Source organism: Protopterus annectens, chromosome 1.part2 (assembly GCF_019279795.1).
Source record: "Protopterus annectens isolate FY-2018-M chromosome 1.part2, PAN1.0, whole genome shotgun sequence".
Classification (NCBI taxonomy): Eukaryota; Metazoa; Chordata; order Ceratodontiformes; family Protopteridae; genus Protopterus; species Protopterus annectens.
In genome coordinates, this window is record NC_056727.1 from 556993033 (window position 1) to 557018995 (window position 25963).

The following is a 25963-nucleotide window of genomic DNA, read 5'->3' on the forward strand; positions in this document are numbered from 1 at the left end:
CTTCATCTTCAGCTTTCTAGCAGACGCCTGAAGGTTTTGGGCCAAACATGACTGCTATTTGGAACTGTTCATAATTCCTTCCACCTTGACAAAAGCCCTAGTTTCAGCTGAAGAAAAGCAACCCCAAAGCATGATACTTCCACCACCGTGCTTCACCACAGGGATGCTGTTCTTTTGGTGATGCGAAGTGTTATTTTTGCCGCAAACGTACCTTTTGGAATTGTGGCCTAAAAGCTCAATCTTGGTCTCATCCGACCATAACACATTTTCCAACATGGTTTTGAGAGACTTGACGTATTGTTTTGCAAATTTTAGCCAGGCCCGGGTGTTTTTCTGTGTAAGAAAAGACTTCTGTCTTGCAACCCTACCCCATAGTCCAGACATACGGAGAATACGTGAGATTGTTGTCACATGTAGTACACAACCAATACTTGCCAGAAATTCCTGCAGTTCCTTCAGTGTTGCTGTAGGTCTCTTGGTAGCCTCCCTGACCAGTTTTCGTCTGGCCTTTTCATCAATTTTGGAGAGACGTCCAGTTCTTTGCAACATCACTGTTGTCCCATATTTTCTCCACTTTTTGATGACCGTCTTCACTGTGTTCCATGGTATATCCAATACTGTGGATAATTTTTTGCACCCTTCTCCTGACTGATACCTTTCAACAATGAGATCCCTCTGATGCTTTGTAAGCTCTCTGCAAACCATAGCTTTTGCTGTAGCAGGCAACTGAGTAAATGTCAGTAAAAACCTACTAGGACAGCTAAACTTTATTTGGGGTTAATCAAAGTCCCTTTAATTGATGTCAGGTGTGTACCCAAGAAGACTGAATGGTGTAACTAAATCAACAGGTGCTTCAACAAAGTATTAGTTTAGGGGTGTGCATACTTATGCAATCAGCTTATTGCACATTTTTTATATTTTTCCCCAAACAGATTTGCTTGTTTTCCAATTGAATTGTACAGGTTATAGGTCACATTAAAGGGGGGGAAAAGTTTTGAAATGATTTATTGTGGTCTCATTTTTTTGTACCACAAAAAAATGGCATTTTAACAGAGGTGTGTACAGTTTTTATATCCACTGTGTGTGTGTGTGTGTGTGTGTGTGTGTGTGTGTGTTTATGTATATCTATACACACACACACATATCTGTGTATACATAACAGACAAACACACACACTCTCACAGATACATAGACATGTAATGTAATGTGTATATATATATATATATATATATATATATATATATATATACACACACACACATCTGTGTCTACATAACACACACACACACAAAATACATCTATGTAGATTATATATGCATACAAATGACCTGCATGCACTGTGAATGATGTGGATGTTTGATCTGTCTCAGGTCAGCGGCAAGTATGAAGAAGTTGACCTTGGAGAAGTCTCTGAGGGGGTTAGGTTGGATGGCAACCTGTACTAGGATAACGTGGTGAATATTACAGTGTGGTGATCTGATATGACCAGTGAAAATTTTATGACAGGCAGGGAACTGACAAGAGATGTGCTGGTGAAGGCACAGTAGACTATGATTGGTGCCTCTACTGGGGAAGGGTGCTGTTCAACTGACAAAATTTGCACCAATAAAGTCAAGGAAACATCATGCTTATCTGTTTGTTGTGATGCAAGTGTGACAATTAATGCAGGGGTACTTACGCTGTCATGGAATAATGGCATTAGGGTCAATGGACAGGGACTCAGTTTATCAGGATAAGCTTTATGATTTGAGGATGCAATGGACTGGATTCAGTAGTTGACTAGGATGCAGTACAAGGGCTTGTTTACATATGCAAGGATATGAAGTAGTTCAGGGTCATTTTTTGCTGTGTTACTGTAGAGGGGGCAGCATTTTACATATTTCAGATAAAGGCAGACATGCTGTACTGCTATCTACAATTGTGGGTTAAAGCAAGTATTAAGCAGTAAAGCATGGCAGGGAGGGAGTGCAGTCACAGCACTGGAACCTGGTCTCAGTGAGGGCACTACACTGATATTTGCCATTTTCAAATTTAGATTTACTGGGTTATTGACCAGAGTAGACTGTCACTGCCAAAAAGGCACTGTGGTAGTTAAGAATATTTTAGCCAGTGTGTAAAATCCTTGGGGAGACAGGTGTATATTACTCCAGTCTGCCACACAAAGAAACCTCTTGGAATGACACCAGTAACTAAGATAATTATTAAAGTTATTATTTTACTTGTACTGAGGCATCATTCCCAATGGTGACAGGATACTGCTCAAAGCTATATATTGAGAATTATTTTCCTCTTCATATAATCCAAGGTATGCTACAAGTCATTCATACCCACATGAACAGTGGCCATGCCCATGCCATATTTGTACTTGGGGTAAAGCAAGTTCAGCACCTTAGTGATATGGCAAACTCTTATCAATTGTGATATGGCAGACTATTACCCTATCCACAGATAAATTAATAAATGTAATATTCAAAGCAAAAAAATTAAAGTGCCCCTTTTGTAAGTGCAGTAATCCAATAAGGGTGTATATGATACAAATAGTGCTGCACTCCAGCCATACAAATCGCCAGGCATGCGGTAATATCTATAGCATGCGTACCCTGTCATGCCTTATGCATGTGTGTGAATACACACACACACACACACACACACACACACACACACACACACACACACACACACACACACACACACACACAAATATATACACATGTATCTGTATAACACACACACACATACACACAAATATATACACATGTATCTGTATAATTAAAATTTATACTATGTTAATGAAGTTACTGGGACAGCCCATACACTCTTTTAGCCAAGACTGGGCAAGGGAAATGGCTTGCCCATACAGCCTTTAATGCCAAGGGCAAGAGAAATCCTACAACATACATAGACAAAGTAGCATGATTTTGGAGGTGGAAAGCGAATGGAGTCGTGGGAAGAACATGTAAACGCAATATATGTGGTGTGTTCATGTATGCATAATATACACTGGCAATTGCCATTTTAGCTTCCTGCACACAAAATGTTTAACAGAAAGGAGAGATTATGCCGAATGCTCCGTTCTGAAGATCTAATTATTGTCAGAAAGCCTCCTGTGAATTATTAACTTAAATCCATCCATAAATATATTTTTTGTCTGGTTTCATTAATTCCACTCCTACACTTCAAGCGAGAATTGCAGGACTGCAGCTGGAAAAGCTGATATTTCATTAAACTGCATTTTGTAAAAAAATGTATTTAAAATACTGTTTGTAATGGAAGAGCGCTTGATGAAAAATGACAGTCTTTACTTCTTTATTCACTGATTTTAAATGCAGGAAATGCAAACTACTACTGAAAGCACTGTATTTCTATTAGTTTAAGCCTTCAGAGACACTAACTAATGTACTGGTTCACCATCTTTGTGCACCATGTTTCATACAGATAGGTATTGCTTATATAATGAAATATTTATGGTGGAGATTCACCAATATTCCCAGAACACTGAGTACTGATAATTGAAAACAGTGTAAGAGAAGCTAATAAGGCAAAATGCCATTGTGGCAGTTGTCACTGTGAAGCTGACCCCTTCCTGATTTGTCAGCACTTCACAACTAACAGACAGTATGTTTTAAGTGCAGAGATCCCACAATGGCATATTGTACACATATTCCATTTAAACTGCTTCACATGTAGGTAGAGATCTTCTAGATTTGGCTGATATATATATATTACACACACGCACACACACACACACACACACACGCACACACGCACACACACACGCACACACACACACGCACACACACACACACACACACACATAGGGGAAAGGCTGACTAGCTCACAATGTTTACCCACAATGCCATGTATAAAATAGCAGTAGTTGAGAAGCACTGGAAAGATGAACCACAAAGCATTACAGAAGTTTGGATCACCCAAAAGCAACAGCTGAAAAACACAGATGCAAGAAAACCAGATAAAACTGTCCAAGGAAAAAGCAGTATTAACCACTGAAACTGTTACATCCTGAGATTAGTGCCTTACATACTGAGACACACAAAATCACATACCAGAAAGTGCAAAATCATAAAATACAAGAAAGTGCAAGCAGAAATGAAAACAATGTGCTAGACACCCACACAATTCCAATAGAGTAGGAGCAACAGGGCTAACAAAAACGAATTTGCAATAGTTCTTAAATATGCTACCAATGCACATAACCCCATAGGAACTACCAGAGGAGGACAATTCTGGGTACACCTTCGGTGCTGAGAACATCACTCTAAGTGCATGAACTTTAAGCATACCTAATTTAGGAATAGGGTCCACTCTTGTCACAGTATCAAAACCCCAAGACATTTGAAGAATTAAAAAAAAAAAGCATATATAAATCCGTTTTGTGGCTAAAAATGCTTCCATTTTAAGTATTATGGTTACTATAGAAAAGGAAGTGCCCTCTTATTCCTGGTTATGACCACTATAAACTCTCAACCAACAGACATTAAAAACAGAAACAAAAGGCCCTTGAAAAGAAGGTCCATCCAACCTACAGCACAGACTTTAGTTAGCATAACATTTGAATGCCAAACAGCAGATAACTTTTCTTTCCAGCAGGAATGTGGGATACCACTTGGAAACATATAAAAAACACAGAGTGACAAAAAGGGAGGCAGAAATATGAGCACACTAACAAAGAGACAGACTTTAATGAACTGCATTGCAAAATTCTACAACACAAAGTAATATATTTCTTCTTCCAAAAAAAGGGAGATGCAAGATGCATAACCTCTTTTTTTAAATTGTTGTCACTAGTACGTTGGTCACATAGTGTTTTTTGCTTACTAGACAGCTTCAAAAAACACATGTGAAGTGGAGGATTCAGAAAATTTTGTGAAGGGGTAAATCAAGTCTGAAAATGGGGACATCCAGCATCTAGGTCTATATATATATATATATATATATATATATATATATATATATATATATATATATATATACACACACACTATATTACTTTATATTGCGTGTGAAATGTATATCTACATATATTAGGAAATTATACACACAAAAATATATATGTGCACATAAACATACACCCGTCATCTATAGAAATCTCATTAAGAACAGAAAACAGTACTTGCAATCTTCAGCTAAAAGATATTTCATGGTTGCAACTTCTGTAACACCAACATTACACATTTTCATTTTCTTGGCTGAAATGGATACTTTATAAAAGCTTTGTACTGATCACTGGCAGTTTTCCTTAGCCAATTACTAGGGAAAAAGTTGCTAGTATTCTATTGGACTCTAATCAGAGGTCTTCAAAGAGTTGTATGGGTTCCAAAAGTTCATCTCTGTCAAACACTAGTGTCAGAAATATACTGACTGCCATCACAGTAGCCTTTACTTAGATATGCAATACTTTCTCCACTGAGAATAAGGGTGGATGAGGCTTCAAAGCCTGTCCCTTGAAAATGCAGCATAAAGTAAATTCTATACTAAACCGAGTTTGTCAGCAGTAATTACTTAATATAAAAATATCTACACAATGTTACTGATTTTTGTCTGCAAAAGTTTATTTAATCAGTGGTTAATTCTTAATGTGCTGAGGTTGTTAAATGAATGAATTAGCAAATACTAGGTTATGTTTTTAGATTACTTTAGCCCCTCTGTTTTCATAACAGGTTATTAGGTGTATGGTCTTGGACAGCAGTATTTTTAAGGTAGCACTTTCCTAAAGTATGACCGCGGTGGTGCAGCGGTAGCATTGTTGCCTCACAGCAAGAGGTTCTCCCGTTCGATTCTCAGCTAGTGTGCGGGGAGTGCCTTCTGTGTGGAGTCTGCATGTCCTCCCCGCGGGTCGAGTGGCATTCCGAAAGACATGCGTGAATGGGCGTGCCTTCGTTGAAGGTTGGGTGTCAAGCTGGCAACTCGGCACTGTGAAAATCTACGGCCAATCATTAGCGGACTGGAGTTCCGCTGTGGTGATCCCTAACCGGGAAAAGCCATAAGACAACAACAACAACTTTCCTCAAGTATTTTGACATGTTGAAATTCTCAGGAAAAAAATGAAAGCTCTCTTCGGTATCTTTTCAATCACTACATGTAATCGCTTCTGAAAAGGGTGGCCACTCTCTTCTTGCCCCTCCACCCTGCTTTACTGTCTGTTTCTCCTTTGGAGCACTGTGGACTCATGAACATCCCACTCTTACCACCATAACTCTTAACCTTCCACCACCAAAATGTGGAACATTATCTCGCAAAAAACTAACAATGTAATAACGGCTTCAATAACGGCTTCAACTAGGAAGCTTATAACATGGTTAAAATATGTTATTTTATACTTGCAGAAGAAGGCTCTTTGGCTGAATTAATATAAATTAAGTATTACTGCCCATGGATATTATTGACAATGTATGTGCAACAGATCCTTCCAGTGTGGAACAATGTCTTTTTAAGACTCAAAATGAGGTACGCTTAATAGGTGTGAGTCCCACATTCTCTTTCATCCTAGTCATTTCATTATTGAGTACTTTCCCCCCCTTTTTATAGAGTATAAAGCCAACTCCCCTCCCTCCATCATGTTCCTGGTTATCACTTTCAGTTTGTGTTGTGCTCTTTCTGCTTTCCTTGATTTTGTCAACTAACCTTCCTTCCCAAGTGCTGCCTTCAAATGGCTCTCCTCACCTGGGATTACCTACAAAGCTGGAGCTTCTGCTCTTTGGCCTTCACCTATATTTGACCCCCAGTCCCTCCCCATATGGATAGATTTGTAACCCTTCAGACTGGAGTGGCTCTGGACTTAGGTCATTCACCTAGTCTATATTACCCAGTTCTTACGGCCCTGTCCTTCCTGTTTTTTCTCCTCGACTCTCTTCTATCTGCTGTTTGCTCCTGTTTATCTTTCTCCTTTCCCATAGTTGCCAAAAAAAAAATCACAGCAGGTTAGTGACTGCAGCAGACATCTTTCAACACTGATTAAAGCAATGTCTTCATCTATTACGGATAATGACCACATTTTAGTTTCCACTCAGAGCTTTTTCTGCAAACCAGTAGCACAGCATCTAAGTTCTCTTATGATACATGCAGACCCAAGACAAGACAATTTAGCTCTCCCAAATCAGGATAACTAAGTCAGTGACAATAGCAACCAAGTCTTATTACACTGCATGCAAATCCATGACAAAAAAGTAAGTGAAAACAACAACTAAAGTCGTCTTGTGACAAAACAGTCAAACAGCAAATAATCCTTCTTTGTTACTACTTGCAAGCCTATCAGAAAGTTGAAGAATTCCTCCTGTATTACAGGCCAATGAATGTCAAGTGTAAAGCTTCTAATGTGGTGGAAGATGCAAAGCAGCCCCCCAAAATTCTGTGACTCATCGGAACGTCTCCTATACCATGATGAATTGCAACTCCCATTACCCTTCCAACAGTTAGGTTTTTTTAAATCCATACAAAAAAAAAATCCACTAAACAATAAACAGCCTGCACCTACCAAGCAATCACTTTTTTTCCATTCTAACAGTTCATACCACCTCAGTTTGTAAATTTCTCATGAATGTCAAACAAGGTTCTCCAGCCATAGGCAGCATCCCACCATTATTTGTAAAAATAATGCTTCTAACATTGCCTATCAGGAAACTGCAAGCACCAGCAGGTTCATTATAGAGAGCACTGTGCTAAACTGCTGGAAATAGTCTCTTGTGGTTTCCCTATATAAAGGTGGCCCTTCCACTTCTTTGAGCAAGTGCCACCACAACTCTGCTTTCGCCAGTTTTGAAAATTATGGAAAGCATGCATCCACAAACAACTTAATCTGCTATCACGCTATCAACATGACTAGACCCAATCATGGATTCAGCACGGCCTTTCTTGACCTGCCCGAATATATACGTTGTGGATGTCACAGTGGTAAATTTGTATGTGTGATATTCCTGAACTTACTGAAGGCTTTTGAATACGCTTGCTGTGCAAGGCAGTGTCAAACTATCAAAAATACAGGTTTCTCACAAAGTGCTATTAGATGGTTCATCAGCTACCTTGGGAACAGATTACAAATCAGTGAAATGGAACTCTGCTACATCAATACAATACATAACTTACTTTCTTATAGGTTCATATGCAAGTACAAGGCTAGCTGCCCTTGTAGGCCATTTTAAGCCTAACCAATTTGAGGGGTTTTTTTTGTGCTCAGATTAACCTTTCCCATTTAGTTGAGATTGGCCGTACCTATCCTATTGTTAATAATTATATATTACGCATAAAGAGAATAACTGGGATCACACTACTGATAATTTTATGGGATCCATGCATGAGATAAAGCATTCAGGAGCTGCCTCAGTCCATTAGTAGTACAGGGGGCAATCCTAGGGTAAATATTCTGTTTCTCACTCAAAGATCCAAGTCGCGATTCAATATGTTTAGGGATGAACTTTGTTTTATGTGGTTGAGGAGTCAGTCTCAGAGCAGTATCATCTTCTGAGAGATATACCTATCCCTCCCAACCATTCTGTTGATGTTGCAGAAGAGGTCTGGATCCCTAAACAGAGTATTTCTAATGCCATACAACTTGCTGATGTACAGTAAATCCATCAGAACTGGGTTGGAAAATACCCTGTATGCCAGACACAAATCACCACTTAGGAGTCTGCAGAATACCATGTAGTGACAGGGCTTCGAGTCAGTCCATGTTGGACATATTGTTTCGGCCTTGTATCCTTTTAGTAAGGCATCTCTGTGGGCATTCCAGTTGTTGCATGTGTCTGGGCAGATACATGCCAAAGGAGGCATTAAACTCAATGATCTGTGTAATGAGGACTGAGTAAAAGGGGGCAATGACATTCTAAATCTAGACATAATCCCCTTGTTGACGAGCTGTGCAATATAGAAAAATTTTCTTTACAAGAATGGACACATATTGGTCAAAAGGTAGGTCACTGTCTACATAAGTTAACAAATCCTGAACAGTTGAGTCAGTTCTTAGGGGACTGTTAATGTGGTAGTTCCCTGGGGTAGAGGACTTCCCAAAGGATGCAATAATACATTTGTTGGCATTTAGTTTTAGTCAATGATTTTGAAATTTAGTTTTAGTCAATGATTTTGGCACCAGTCATTCATTGGGACAAACATATTGCTAAGTCATTTAGGGATTCCATGACTGCCCCTAACTTGCAGTCATCTGCAAACTCAGTCAGTCAATCACACCCCTTCGGTATGAGGTTTTACTTCAGAAAAGTAAAAGCGAAACAGGAGAGGTCCCAGCAAAGAGCAACGGCGGGACTCCACTGGTGACTGGTCTCTCTGTGGAGATAATTTCCTGCATCCTATGAGATGGGAGATGGCTGGCAATCCAGTGGGTGACACAGGGGTTTACTTATTTAGCTTTTCAACTTAAAGTAACATATCTTAAGTTACAATGTTATCTATGTGACTTGAATTGTGTCCTCTGAATCATTTTATTCCACATCATCTACCCTGTTGAGTCTTGCCGATGTTTGTTGTCTTGGAGATGACTGCTGAAAATGGGACCTCCCAGGTAGACATTTCTAGTTAATAAAATATAGATAACTACAGAGTGAGAGGTCAACAAAACTATGTATTTTCTTGGGTGATGCCATCCTGGCAAAATACTTCTACAGGTACTGCATAGCACAGCACATCAACATCAGAGCAAATACATACATAACTGGTTAGATCAATTTCTCAGGTGGGTGAATTGGGTGCTCCTACGCACCAAATTTTCATTCCAGAGTGGAAATAAGGTAAGATACAAAGCAGCAGTAATGACACAATATAGTTAATCATCTCCCTTTCAAAAAGTGACAAACTCAATACTGCAAATTCCAAAACATTGAAAAAAACACGACTGCAATTCAAACAGAAGAAAAGCAAATTCCAAAACCTAATTTTTACACTACTCGAGCATTCTTGCAGTAGGGGCCAGCCACTCCACACCACCTTTCAAAAATATAACTGATACACACACACACGTGCGTGCGCACACATATATACATACATACCACACACAGTTACTCTACTGAATGCAATCTTGTTCTACAGAGTAATCAGCAGTTACTTTAAACTAAAGGTTGCATCGATAGCACCAGGAGAAGTCAAATATCAGCTTGTCAAGTATTCCTGTGGTGTGTGTGAGATGCACTTGCATGCAGGTAAATCGAGTTTTATCAGTTATAGTTAGAATAAGCTCTAAAGAGATGTTTAGTGGTGTGTTTGTGAATGTTTTGGATTGTGTTTCTGGGTTAGGTTTAGAGTAAGGGCCAAGTAAGGTGAAAGTTGTAATATTTTGTGTGCGTGAGAGAGAGAAAGAGAGAGAGAGAGAGACGGAGAATCTTTTGTAAAGGTACTATTAGAGAAAGGGTTTCTGATGATACAATATGTAGGGCAACTACATATGAATAAGGATGTATGGTGGGGCAGTACATCCATTTCTTTTCAATATTTCAACAAGCAGACACTATATAATGTGCACCAACATTTCTGCACTTTGATTACTGATAAAGCAATATAAACACATACAAGTGTTTATATGGATGCAGACTACTTGACTGCTGGGAATCACCAAACTAACGTGTGCAGAAGGTAATACTACAAGAGATGTAATGGAATGTGTTGAAGTGCCAACCGAGTCACAAGATGAAGCTCTAAAATTGCCGGTCAGTCTATGTCCCCCATTCTAAAACTGTTGCCTCCACTTAATCTTATACTGAATATGAATTGCACATTTTTGGCAACTGGATCCAACCAACATGAAAAACAAAAACAATGTGTGTATTTACAAACACACACACAATATATGCATGTATACTGCACACACACACACACACACACACACACACACACACACACACACACACACACACTTCATGATATCCACAGTAGAGCAGTTAAGCATTCAACAGATTATGGTCATATGCTACTAAAGAACTTCATCCTGTTGTACTGAGTTTGATCTTGATTCTATTAGTCTCCATTTGCTGCTGAGTTACTCTTAAAATGTGGTACCTGTGCCTACTGGTCTTACCCGATTAGAATATCAGCATCACTCCTATCCAATACAGAAAGTAAACATGTTGCATAAATTTACAAAACAGCCCAGATGTGAAAGCTTTAACATTAAACTATTTTTATAGCACAAGTTAGATTCTTTGCTTCAAAATAAATCTTAGCTGGATGAAATACATTCCAGCTTATTTACATACCAGGGAAGGAAAGAAATGCAACCTTTTTATTTCACAGTGAAAATTTCTCATGTATGAGTGTAAGCCTGAAGAATCCTGTGTAAACTATTTTAGCAATGAACTACATACCTTGTAAATAATTCTATGTAGTGTTTAAGACTTGAACAATTAAAACTGTATGCAACACTGTAAACTAAACACTGAAATACAACTTGTATGAAATTTTGTGTTATGAAACAAACTTATGTGACTTTTACATAACTTTGTTCATGGATTAGACCACCTAACTGGTTAACAAACACAAATAAATAAAAATATAATTACATTTTTTCTAAAATATATATAACAAAGTATGCAGAATAACTAAGGAAAGGCAAATTTAGAAGATCTATGACTAAGTACATTTGGCTTCTGTTTAGTGAGATACTGGACTGATTCCCAAGGGACCCATTTTAGCAGAGATAGTTCTACTTAATGTATGACAGGTTTCCCTATGATAGTAGTATAAGTAACTGCCGCTCAGTTAGATTACAGTTAGGGTTACAGCTAGAGTTTTAGGGTTATGTAAGTTGGTGAGTGGTTCCACAATCATAAATACAAGGCAAACGAAATACAAACTATAACAATTAAAATACAGACTAAATTCAATGCACAGTACAATCATATCAAGAATAAAAAAAACAATACAAAATGGACAAATGAAAGTTTAGTTGCCATAGCATCATTGTAATTTATTTTCTTGTAGCATAAATTTACATTGATGATTTTAACACTTGGCATTTATACAGCATGCTTGTACCAGTTAAAGCCAAAAGACACAACTGAAAAACTTCCCTAAAGCCAACTCTGGCTCCTAAAAACAGAGGTGGCCAACTTCTCTGCACCCATGCCAATGGGAAATAGCTGCATAAAACAGCCAAATCATACACCAATGCACTGTACGAACACATACACAAATGCATGGACCTTACCATACCAAATAGAACCAAGATGTTCTCCAAAAAAAGGAAGCCAATCTGGTGGTCCCCAGCCATCAATAAACTCTAAAACAGAAGGAAGAAACTGTTGCAGAAAAAAATGAAGTCACAAGACTGAAAAACCTCCCTTATCAGTCTCAACAAAAAACTGACATCCCTTATCAAATCCTCTAAAGCCAGCTATGAAGGCAGAAGTGTGGCGGACACCAAAAAACAACCACACAGCCTTCTATAGCTATATCAAAAACCTCCAAGGCAATACCCAGATTTGCTCTTGAGTTACTTCACAATGGCAACTCTTATACTGAGCCAACAGATCTATCACAATACCAGAAGAAAGCCTGGTACCCACCATTTCTGCGGCACAGGTAAAAGCTGCATTGTCCAAAGCCAAGAATACAGCATCCATGGGAACTGATAATATCCCCAACTGCGTCCTACATGAGCTACAAAACAAACTGGCACCACATCTGTGTGCCCTGTTCAATCACAGCCTTACCTCAGGCAATGTCCCTAATAAATGGCGCACTGCTACAGTCATCCTGCTCCATAAAGGGGGGAGCAACTACAGACCCTGGGAACTATTGCCCCATTAGTCTGACGAGTCTGACATGCAAAGCTATGGAGTGCATCATCACGGACCTGCTTAACAAAGATATAGGCAATCTCCAAACTCTTGACCCCACACAGTTTGGCTTTGTCAAGGGGAGATCCTGCCTGCTGAATCTTGTTGACTTCTTTGAGGCAGCCACCAAGGCTGTGGATGAGAGTAAGGCAGTGCATACAGCCTACCTCGACCTGGCCAAGGCCTTTGATACCATTCCCCACTCTGGTATCATTGATCAAACTAGGCATCAATCCTTACATCACTAGGTGGGTTGCAAACTGGCTCACAGACAGGACCTGCAGAGTGAAAGTTGTGGATTCCAGGTCAGACTGTTGACCAGTTACGAGTTGAGTCCCACAGGGCTTGGTCCTGGGCCCTTTGTTTGATGGAGCCCACAACAATGAAGGGACCATAAGAGATCTGGGCACCCAAGTAGACAGCCACCTCACCTTCGACCATCACATTGCCAATGTGGTCAGAAAGTCCTTCTATGTGGCACATCTTATAACCAAAGGTTTCGCATCCAGGAAGGAAGAAGTCATCATCCCTTTCTACTCATCTCTCATTAGACCAGTCATCGAATAGAACACCCCATTTTGCATGTACCAGACCAGACACCTACAACATCGGGACAGGCCACGGTTCATCTCCCAAAGACTGCCCATAACTCTGCAGTAAGATTCCCATTCATGTCAAGCAGAGCACCTCGCTGGCCCTCTTCAGAGAAATCTTGACGAGTGGATGGGTAACAGAAAGTTTACCCCAGGGATCATTCCAGTTGCCCTACTGAATAGGGGCATTGTGAACTCTCACTGGGTGGCACGGTGCTTGTGCAAGTTTTTTTGGGCTAGGCTTGTAAAGGCTGCAGGGCCATTAGCCTAGTTTACGCAGTAAAAGAGGAACCATGTTGTTTAAACAGAGACGGCATACCGTCTTTATGGTAATTTGGGGGATCAAAACTGTAATGGCATTGCTATTATAGAAATGCAGAGCAGCTTGTTAACTCAATTTTCAGAAAAAGTGGTAAAGTTCTCATAAAAGAAATTTATGTTATATTTTTGATCTACAGTATGAAATAGTTACCCACCAAAAAAGCAAAAACATGACTCAAAAAATAGTGCAGACGTTATATTGCTGTTCCATTTTCAGTTGTGTTTATGCGGACTATAAAATGTCAGTGCCACTTTACAGCCATTGCTCACATGGTGGCACACTTCACCTCCACTTCATTTAAAATACATTGAACATCCCACTCCACGAGACAACTCTGTCTGGGTTAGATGCTACTTTGATAAGGTGTCAAAGCTGACTTTAAATCTCAAGAAATTTCTTACAATGACATCCCGACCAGTGTAGACACAATACTGATAATGTGACAAAACAGATTTTTAAGTCACAAGGCATTTCCTTACTTGCTATGCCATCCTAAAAAAAAAAAAAAAACTTCAATTTGTCCATATAGCAAGATCAAAGCAGTACTATCAGCTTTATCGCCTGATTGTAAAATACTGTCCTTCACAGCTTCCGGTTTCGGTGACAAGGCAAAAAGAATACACAGTTAATAACGTTAACATGTAAATGGAATCACAACTGAACATAAGTCTATGCCATATATACAAAAGGGAAAGTATAAGATTCAGTTGACTGACAAATGGCATAATGACTGTACTTACAGTGTCAGTATTTGATACAGCAACATCCAAGTTTAGCACCACAAACTTTTGGCAATCATTTAACCAAACAAAAATAATAAACAGCTAGCGGATGAGCAGCTTATCTCCATATTGTCGATCAAGACTAAGCTCACACTATGCTACGATAGGAAAATAGATCTTGACAACCATTTGGTCTGTAAAACATTGTAAACATCACTGAACAGTAAATTACTCAGGTACTCCTGCTCGGGATGACGTAGTTTAAAGCTTGCAACACCTGATCAGAACAGTGAACAATAAGACATGTGTTAACACTGACTTCTTAAGGAACAAATTTGAAGTCAAACAATGTTCTTATTCATAGTCCCAAAATGTACGCGCCCCGCCCCCTCTCCCCAAAAGTTACAACACTAACTGTAATATTACAAAGAAAATAAAGTAAACGAGAGACAACCTTGAAGATAAAGAAACACACTAGTCTTCAACTATATTTAAAACAGAACACCACACAATAAAAATGCAATGAATTTACGTTTTGGGTACTGACGTATCTACATCTACATGTGTAGAATGACATTTATCCAATTCCAAAACGTTCTAATTCAAAATAGAAAAAGATAGAAAACAATTTCAGGAAAATCCCGTAGTTAGCTTTATGACATCCCCTGATGCTACCGGCACGTCAGTTTTAAAATGCAAGTCAATCTATTACCATTATTAGGTCACAGAACTCCCAGCCAGTTCCTGCCTCTTTAAGCATCTTCTTTACTAGCTTCAAGACACACAGCTGCTCAGTCACATATTAGGCAATGATTTCGCCGTGATGACGTCACTTCGTACCCACACACGCAGCGAGTTCGAAGGCGTCACATTTAACTGGGGTTGGATGATGGCTTTCCGGGGTCTTAGTTACAACGTGTATGAGTTGTATTCAAGTGGCTGGAAGTTTTCTGACACTTTTTGCTATCCCTTTTCTGGCTGGTAATTCAGAGATGTGCGTACCTCTCAACTAGCCCGAATTTTGACTAAAATATTAACCCCGTCCCTCCTAAAATTGGTGACTTTTGGAGAAAAGGCTTAAACTCAATAAATAATGACAATAATTAGAGTTACAGACTTTTTTTACTTCTGAAAACGTATATTAATTTAAATGTTTTTATTTTTTCAGTGTCTCAAGTTAATAATACTAATTATATTAAAAGTTTTCCTCATCATTTCTGGATTTGTTCCTAATTCGTTGAGAGCTATGGTGACGTGTCAACCTACAGGGTCACTGCTACATAAATGTCATCTTCGTCAGGAATCGATGCCAGATATACCTCTCAGCTATACAGATTTTCGCAGAACGTCCAGATTTTTGCTTCATATTTCTGGTCTGGTTCTCATAAGATTGTTGTTTTCTGGCAAATCGCTGGCAGATCATTGAGGTTTAAAGTCAGAAAATAACGACAAACAGTTGAGTTTCAGACTTCATACCCTTCAGAAAATACATGCTAATGCAAAACCCGTATCTATCTACTTTCTAAGTTTGTAAGAGCAGTAATTAAAAATACCCGTATTTTTGATTCTTTGCCCCTTCATTATTTTTGGCTTTTGTCGAGATTTCTTGCTGTAAGAGGTTGAGTGGTACGGGGCCACAGCCAGAAGGCTAATAATCGGTGACAAATGTTTAATGTTATTTTGATTCATTTAGAAAGAACATCAACGGATTTTGCAACAAAATTCACTTTCTAAAGAATGCGAAGTATGAAACTACAGCATTGGATTATTGATTGACTAATTATCAGTGTTTTACAAGAAAATCAAAAGTATTATGAGGGATAGGGCAAAAATCAAGGATATTCTGCAAAATCAAAGACAGATAATTTCGTATAGCGCGCACTGATCATTGTCTTGCAGTGTCTCTATAATGATTTTGCTTGTTTTTAGACGTAATGTTTGCCATGTGATGCAAAGAAAATAATTGTAATATTAGAAATAAATTACTATTTTGTATATATTTTTTGAATTTATTTGGGTTTGATACTGTCGAGCCATTTTGCCATCGAGATGAGTGTAAAGACACGATTATTTTTAGTACACTTTTTGTGATGGTATATGTGCTTACCATACCTCACAGCCTCGTAGAGCAAAAAATATGGGCAAAGCCTATAATGATGGGGGGGGGGGGGGCAAATAGGCACAGATTTTAAATATTGCTCTTACAAACTTAGAAAGTTGATAAAATCATAGGTTTTGCATTCGCATGAATTTTCTGAAGGATGTGGAGTCTTAAACTCAAATGTTTGTCATTTAATGACTTGAATCCTCAGCTATTTGCCAGAAAAGTACTGATTTTAGGAGGAACGCACCAAAAATATGAGGCAAAAATCTGGACATTCTGCAAAAATCTGTACAGTTGAGAGGTATTTTGCACTAGTATTTATTCTGTGACCTTAGGCTGCAGCAGTTAGGTATTTACTGGAGATGCTTACCCAAAATGGCACATACATACACACATATCTCTCAGCTGTCCAGATTGTCACATAATGTCCAGATTTTCCCTGAAAATTTTGCTTTGTACCTCATAAAGTCTGTGGCTTTCTGGCAAATCATCAATAATGGAAGTCACTAAATAATGACAGACATTTGAGTTTCAGACTTCATATCCTTCAGAAAATGCATAAGATGACAAGACATTTTATTATATCTTTCTATGTCTTTAAGAACAACATTTAAAATATGTCCCTGTTTTTGGACCTTTGTCCCCCCTATTATTTTGTCTTTGTCCAGATTTCTTGAGCAAAGAGGCAGAGAGGTATGCACACACATTTGTAAACAGTAACTCATTCCTATATGGTCATGGTAATTTATTTACTCAGTCTGTAAATTCCTTACTCCAAAGAAGGCCATTATTTTACTGTAGTGTATCATGAGTCTGAAACAATTAAGATATCCCATGTTCTGGTATGTATTCCATGAGTACTTAATCGCTGGTGAGCATTAGACTGCAATTAGGTCTTTACTAGAGATTCTTATCAGAAATGCTGTGTGTGTGTGTGTGTGTGTGTGTGCGTGTATGTGTGTGTGTGTGTGTGTGTAAGGGCCAACTAAATATTGGGGTACAAGAAGCACACAACTGACTGGATATATATATATATATATATATATATATATATATATATATACATATATATAAATAACAGTACAGCAGGCGTTGTACACTGCATTTCAGTAGTGCTATTGGTTCTTTATACACTTTTTATTGTACAACCTTTATAAACGTTATGTGCTGTTTTCATGCATAGTGCACCCTATTTCATGCTCTGGAAGCCTTTCACTTTGTTTCAACATTTTAACACATAGTGTTTTAATCCAGCCCCTTACAGGAAAGATAGCCCAGTGCCAGAACTTACGCATCCACTGTCATTTTTTTCATCAATGGTCTACTAATATCTGTTAACAACCTTGCTTCTTGAACTGTAATCCTAAAAATACTTCTGTTTGTCCATATAGCAATTTTGTACGTGCTTTTTTGATATCTAAGATTATAATATTCACTTGTCTAATTTTGTTCTTTCTTCAATTGAGTTATCTGCAAAGTGTCTGTTTTCTATTTGTGTTGCCCCCTCCAATAATATATACTGTACACAACCTCTGTAGACCATTTATATTACCTTGCTGTGATCCTGCATGAGGTTCACATCCATACTTTGTTCACCTCTTTAATAGTTAGCCATAGTGTTTCCGCCTATTTGGTTTATTCTTTTAGCCTTCGCTATTAAATCCTTTAATTTCTAAACATGAAAAGAGCTATGTACATAAAGAAAGAGCCATATTTTACTACATTTTCTGACTTCTTTTAACTAGTTTTACATATTTGCCCATTTACTCCTTCTTTAGATGCCTATGTAATATCTTCTGATCCCTCTACATTTTGTGAAAGGGTCCATTTGCTCTCAATTATATTATTGTTCCTTCTTTATCCCATATATTCATTGACAAGTTCAGTTCATTCTCCCAGATCTCCTAAATAATTTGTTTCAACTCCACTATCTTTGGTTGTTCTTTGTTTTTTCCATTGTTTGTAATGGCTTTTTCACTACTAACAAAACTAAATAAACCGGCACCTTTATATGTTCCGAACGTTTGATATCAGTCCAGCCCTGAAGCATGACATTTTTTGACACTACTACTCTTCCACTATTTCTTGAAGGAAAGCTTGAATTTCCTCTCTGAACCCACCTAAATATTCACGTTCCCCAAAAGATATGTTTCCAAGACCTTCTTTTCTCCTTTTCACAGTTCCAGCACACACCATCTGTTAACATTCTTTGAAGCCTACTAGGTTTATAAACATACTTATGTAGACATTTCCTTCCAAATAACCTAATTTTTCAAGCCTCTGTTGACAATCTTAGGAGTAAACAAACTTCTCTTCACTGCTCATCTGTATATTCCTTCTTTGTTTAACCTACTCTTTTCTGTATTGTAATATTCCTGTATATACTACTTCTTCCAACCCATGGTAGGCAATCATTATTAACTTCTTTCTTTTTTTAACCTTTAGTTTTGTTTCCAGTATGTATTGCACCAATTCTGGCTTGCTTTCCCTTTGACTTCCCTGCATAACTCATGTTTTTTTTCTGCTATGACTAACCTATTGTATAAAAAAATGTCTCTTGGAACTAGCTTAAAGGTTTCCCTTTTTTGCCATCCCATCTAGCCACCTCCTGTGTTTTGTTCCTGTAATCTAGTATTCATATTTTTCTTTCTTCTTAGAATTTCCACATCCTGCCTTTTATGTTCTACTTTCTCTCTCTCTCTCTTAGTTCAAAATCTATAGATAATATTTGCCTCTGTTCTGTATTTGTCTTCATTTTTTTAGTATTTGAGTTAATGCTGTCTTTATATACTCAAATTGCCATACAACCTCTCTTTCTATTAGCTTCTAAAAAGCTATAAATTCTTCCCCTTACAAGATTTCCTACCTACTTAAAATCATAGTTGTCTATTTTGCCTTGTGCATGTGTCATCCTACAGCAGACATAGGAGTCTTAATTTCATTGCCTGATAATACTACTTCAAGTCCACTTGGGCTAAACCATCCCCCACCGCCCCAGTCACCATGAGTTTCAAATATTCCCACCTCACTCTCTTTCTCATATAAAACTGTCTTATTTCCTCCTCTCCCTTGTTTCAAAATCCTTCTTTAGGGTGTAAAAATAAGGTTTACCCACATATAAAACCCATGGCACCAGGTACATTTTAACAGTTTGGATCTTACTATCCAGATCCATAAACATTAGCTTCCACTGTCTGACCCTAGTTGTTATTTTCTCTTGTATTTCCTCTCACATTTCCCTTGCAGCCTGTTAGGTGTTATTCATGAGCCAGATTCCAAAGTACCGCATTCTGTAGTTGCCCCACAAGAGGGGCACACCTGCATTATTTTGTAAGTCAGCACATCATTTATTGACATTGTCTTAGTCTTAGACATATTTATTTTGTAACCCGATAGCTTTCTATAATTGTCTAAAATCTGACAAATCCTTGAAAGCTCTACTTCCAATTGTGTTATATATAATATGTATGCAAAGAGAGCAATTCTGTCCCTAAATCCTTACTATTCATAGACCTTTGGTTCAAATTTTCTCATTTCTATCACTGAAGGCTGTTAATACAATGCAAATAGTAGTGAAGATAGAGAACAGCCTTACTTAGTCCCTCTTGAAAGATCACCCCTTCTGTTAGTCTCTCATTAAACTCACAAATCCTGGTCACGGACTCTCCAATGACTGTAACAAGCACCTTAGGTTCAGCAAATGTTTATTCCATAAACGAACGATAAAACAAACAGCAGGACAGAAATCCAAAAACTGACAGCACAAAACGAATATAGTAACTGGTTGGAACTCCAAAAACTGACAGCACAAAACAAATGTTGTAACTGGTTCTGAAGAAGCTCACTATACGAGTGGGTGAAAGCCCTTAACCAGTTACAACATTTGTTTTGTACTGTCAGTTTTTGGAGTTCCAACCAGTTACTATATTCGTTTTGTGCTGTCAGTTTTTGGATTTCTGTCCTGCTGTTTGTTTTATTGTTCGTTTATGGAATAAACATTTGCTGAACCTGAGGTGCCTGTTACACTTACTGGAGAGTCCATGACCAGGATTTGTGAGTTCATCGCATTTTTGGTAGTCTCTCATTTAACTTAATCCTAGCTCTATCCCACTTATATAACTTTTGGATGAGGGTTATCCACCCATTCAGAAATGTATATTCCTCCATTGAATTCACCAAAAATTTATATATAACTTTGTTGAGTGCTTTCTCTGCATCCAATCCCATAAAATATCAATGGATCTTCTAGTTTCTCCTTGATTTCTTGTATCAAAAGTCTGCATCTCCCCTGTAAACCCACAGTGATCATTTTAAATTATTTTTCTCATTATCTTAGCCAGTCTCTTTAAGATTTGTGTAATTAGTTAATAGTTGTGGTTGAGGATCAATACTGTATATACTGTGTATACGAACCCGGATGTGTTCTGTCATTCCCCTCTTTTGGTATTACAGTTATAACTACTTTCTTCCATTGCTCTGGGATCTATGCCTCCATAATAATAATATTAAATAAGCAAAAAAAAAAAAAAACATATTCTGATTACTTCTGTCTCCCTAACACTTTAAATTTCTATAGACAGGCAATCCAGCCCAGCTGTTAATTTTCTATTTTAAGTTCCTAATAGCTTTGTTTATCTCTTCTTCTCTTATAGAGATCATAAGTGTCTGATTCTCCTCTGTCATTAGGTTACCCAAATTTAAATCACCTAGATATTCTCTGATTGCCCTTTTTGCTTCCTGACCTCCTTTTCCCCTTCCTTGTACAATTCACTATAATAGGCTTTTAAACTTTTCTCCAATCTCTCAGGTTCCTTTCCATTCTCCAAGAGATTGGGTCCTTCACTTTTGATATGTACCCTCTCTCCCTTTGTACCTTAAGTTGGAGCATTAACATCTTAGTATACTGTTTTTGGTTTATTAGCAAAAATAGGATAGCCATTGGGTGGTCACTATGCTTTCATTAACGTTATCCAAGTAGGCCCCTATTTGTTGTTTAGCCAGTTCTGTCTGCTTTTGTATTAGCCTCTGTCCCAGTTCTCCCCTTTCTTTTGCAATGCCTTCATTTTTTCCTTTGCTTCTCTGTACTTCCTCTTAGATGTTTCACAGATTTCCTGTTCCCCTGATTATAAGGTAACTTCCTTAATAACTCAGTATATTAATGATGTGTGTGCTCCATTGCAGTGCAATAGGTGCAGGGTTTGAATCCACATGTATTATACCTGGCTGCAATTTTTTTCCATCAGTGTTTTCACATTGTAAACTGCTTGAGCTACATGTCATAGCATATTCTTGCATCTGTTAGCATATCCTTGTATCTTTAAATATGTTTTTTTAACAAGAAACATCTTTATTGAATTATCAATTATGACATAGGCAATCATCCATTTATATAAAGGAAAACAAACTACACTGACATATTTTCAGTTGCAAAGATTGTACATCACTTGCAATCATCTGTACAGTCACTTCCAGTCAACAATTACATAGCTCTTTCAGTTCCCACCATTCCTTAAACCTCATTCCTCCTCCAAAACATTATTCTGCATGTATTATCGACATGATTTAATTTTTTCTATGTAATTTGCTCCTACCTTTTTATTAAGATCCCACTACCAGTTCTGTTATCTGTGTTAATATATTCACTACTTCTAGTATGGTTGTTTTAGACTTTGAATTCCATTTTTAAGTAATTGCTTTTTTAGGCGGCCACCATAATTAAACTTAGCAAGGCCTTACTATGTGTAGGCAATTCTGATTTTGCATCACAGCTCAAAAATTAATTTCTTTAGTTACAGCAATTTGTTCACCCAGTGTTCCTGACAGAATACTTTGCAGGGAATTGTTAAAGTCTACCAACTCATTACACTTCCCTAAAATATGTTCCAATTACTTCTTGCTTCTCCATCACACCTCCAACTTTTGCAATTTACATGAGGAAAAATATCTTTGCAGTCTGCTTGGGGTAAAATACCTATGCAAACACTTCCAAGCAAAAACCCTAAATCTTCTAGACTTTGTTGCATGTTTGGGAGCCATACACATATCCTCCCAATGTTTCCTTTAACAGCAGCTTCTGTTCTGGAGTCTACTAAAACTCTACCAGTGCTGATGTTTCACTTAGAACTCCTTAGGACCCCACAATTCCTTGCTCTTTGCCTATACTCTGATATCAATCCCTGATAGGGAACGCAGTCTCTAGCTTGCAGTTCTAATGAATTCTGGGCCTTTTCCTATTATATTACCTTTTCCTCTCTAATTATTTGCTCCTAGGTTTTCTCCAGTAAATTCCAGCCCCTTCTTGCCTATTTGTACGCTTAAATGCAGTCATCCCTATTGGCAGAATATCCTTTGTCCAGTCCTATGTTGGCCTATTATTTCTTAGAATGCTTTCTACTAATTTACAGCTATAATATTCTGTATAACTATTGTTATTTTTCTTAAGGATCTACAGCCAAAGTCCCACTATCTCCTCATTTCTTGAGTTTCCCTCATTTCATCATCATCCCTTTCCACTGGAGCCTTAACTGTGCTCTGAAATACCCTTTCAAATCAGGTAGTCCCAAATGATCTTGTTATATTACAAGGATCAACTTATCCCACTTGAGTTTTGCCCACTTTCTCTCCTAGATAAAATCCTTTATTTGCCATACACAACTTCTCCTTTTCTGATAAAAGTATGCCTGATGTGTGTATAAAACAAAAGGGACAAAAACATTTTCACTTTTTGTATCTTGCTATCTGTCTCCATAAAACAGAACTTTCAGTTTTTCAGTTTTTGTATTTTTGTTTATTCTGTTCCCACATATCCTTAACTGCCATAACAGAATCCTTGCTAATTCATATTGCTAAGTACTTCATTTTATTATGTTACCATAAATATGGATATTGCTGTGCCAATTTATTTGTGGGTATATAAGTTACAGTTATTGTCTTTGTTTTATCTTCATTAATATTATATCCTGAAAAGACTAGAAACTGTCTTAGAATGCTTGGCAACAATGAAATGTCATTTTCTGGTTTTATGAGGTACAAAATCATATCATCTGCAATCCAACTTTTCTTGATTACCATACCAATTATAGCCATAAATTGCTGAGTCCATTATTCGCCTTGACAGTAATTCTAAATACAATGCAAATAAATGGAAAAGCAGGCCCTCCTGCATAGTTCCTCTGTTCAAACAAACAGAACTTATGAGAGGAACCCTCCCACTTTAATTTTCTCCTCCAATCCCTCATATATCCTCCTAATTAAAATTATTGTTTTGTCAGGGAAAGCAAATGCTTCCATTGCCGTACTCATAAAATCCCAGCTTACTTTAATGAACGCTTTCTCTGCATGAAAAGATCCACCAACAATAGTAGTATTTTCTTACGTTCTGCTTCCCTCTGGATCATCATTGTTCTATTAATGTTGTCAAATTTTACCTCCACTCCACAAACCACATTGATCCATGTCAATCAATTTTGGAAACACCTTTGCCATTCTTTTAACCATTATCGAAATTAACACTTTATAATCATGGTTTAGAATCAAAATAGGCATATATGAAGCTGGATCTGATGGGTCTTTACCATCTTTAGGTATTACATCCACCACAGCTTTCTTCAAGGATGTTGGTGCTTCTCTGCCTTTTAAAATATTGATAAACAAAATCTTCCAGATTTTTATCACTTTCTTCCCTCTTAGATTTCAGACTTCCACAGGAATATCATCTATTCCTGGAGACTTCTCTGTAGATTGGTTATACATCACCATTTTTATGTCATGCCCTTCTATCCTAATGGTTAATAATTGAGCCTCATCTACCTTTAACCTTGGCATATTTAATTATTCCATAAATATTTCCATTTGGCTTTTTCTTGATTTCCACATTTCTGTGCTTTATACAGATTTTCATAAAATTTCCAAAATCTTTCTAATTCCTGTATAGGACTTATGGTTATTTTCCTTGTTATAGACTCCCTAATCTTGGTAACAACTCTTTCTACTTTCTGTTGCCTTAGCCATTATGCTTAATGCTTTTGTGTTCTGGAGTTATTATAAAAAACAGTTGCTTAACAGCAATCTTTCTAAACTCATGCATATTATCCAGATAGTCCTTTATTTTATCTTTAGCACTCTGTAGTTCCACCTATTTTTCTTCTGTGAGATTCCTCTTATGCAAAACTTTAACCTTTGTTAGTCCCTCCAAACAATTCTTGTTGTTTCTTAACCATATCTCTTTTTTTTCATTTGTACCCTATTTTAAACTCCACTTTGTTTTTATCCCACTCCCTAACTATATTTTCTGAAGAAAATTCTGTCTTCCCTAATAATTCCTGAATTTCCACTGCCCATTTCTTAACTTCCTCTCTGTCTAACATATAGGTGGGAAATTACCAGTGTCACATTTTTATTTCATTATGCTGCATTTTTATTCTAGTTATTATTAGCTTGATCTAAAATAGTTATCTTCTATCATTATTGGAGTTCTTCTAATAATAAATAAAAGTAAAAATAAACACTCCCACAAACTTTCTTCTCTATTTACATTGCAGTGCCTACATCTATTAAAACTAAACAAGAAGAATGAAGAAGAAAAACAGGGCACCTGCTCGCTTTACTATTCCTATAACACACAAAAATAACTGAAAATACTTTACTGTATAACATGCAGTGTATGCCATGTTTTGTAAGAATACTGTTAAGTACAAAAAATGTACAGTTAACATCTTTCCTTCCCCCTCCCTTTCCTTAATATTCTTCCCAATATTAATGGCACAAAGTAGGGCATATGCTTTGGAGTCCCCAACAAGTTTAACAAAGTCAGAAAGGTCCAATATTTCCAGGTTTTCTTGTTCAACCATATTTCATAAATGTGATTGATGATTTCTAATCCCACATTTATTCATAGTTTCTGAGTTGCTGTTTTTTTCCCTATTGATCTCCATCTCCCAACTCCAGTTTCTGGTTCATTTCCAACATACTCCTGGTTCTTCTAGTCAGCTCCTGTGCTTTTCTTTTTAATCAAGCAATTTCCTTTGGAACATTGGAAAAGGTTTCAGTGGTAAAGTCTCTCTATGAGCTTTATTATCAGAAGAATGTGAAGCAGAGTTCCCTCCTGTTTGATAGCTCACTTTTTGTTGTGCAAACTGTGACAAAGGGAAATACTGCCAGTACAGCTATCTGGAATTTTGTAAATAATTATATGTCATTTGTGAATATCAATATGATTTATATAGAATGCTTGTGTTATAACTATATGAGAACTGTATGTCATGTGTGTATATCAAACTGGTCTGTACAGACATGTGTTAAAAAGCTATTTTATAAAGTGCTTGTGCTTAAAATGTAACCACAGTGTACCCTACTGGAAGAGAACAGAAATGTACATGCACTATTATAACTGTTTAAATGTATATATTTTAACAATGGAAACTGGA

At 37.4% G+C, this 25963-nt stretch overlaps 1 protein-coding gene across 2 annotated transcripts in view; it reads right to left on the reverse strand.

Annotated features, from left to right (window-relative positions):
* ENTPD6 (ectonucleoside triphosphate diphosphohydrolase 6) overlaps window positions 1-15283 on the reverse strand; it is a 921044-nt gene extending 905761 nt beyond the window's left edge. The window contains exon 1 of one of the 2 annotated variants that reach the window (XM_044057700.1): window positions 15147-15283. The gene's annotated coding sequence lies outside the window, so the exon portion shown is untranslated. Of the gene's footprint in view, window positions 1-14452; window positions 14471-15146 lie in introns of those variants that run through there. The other variant, XM_044057708.1, reaches the window with a different exon arrangement.
* Between the last annotated feature and the right edge of the window lie 10680 nt (window positions 15284-25963).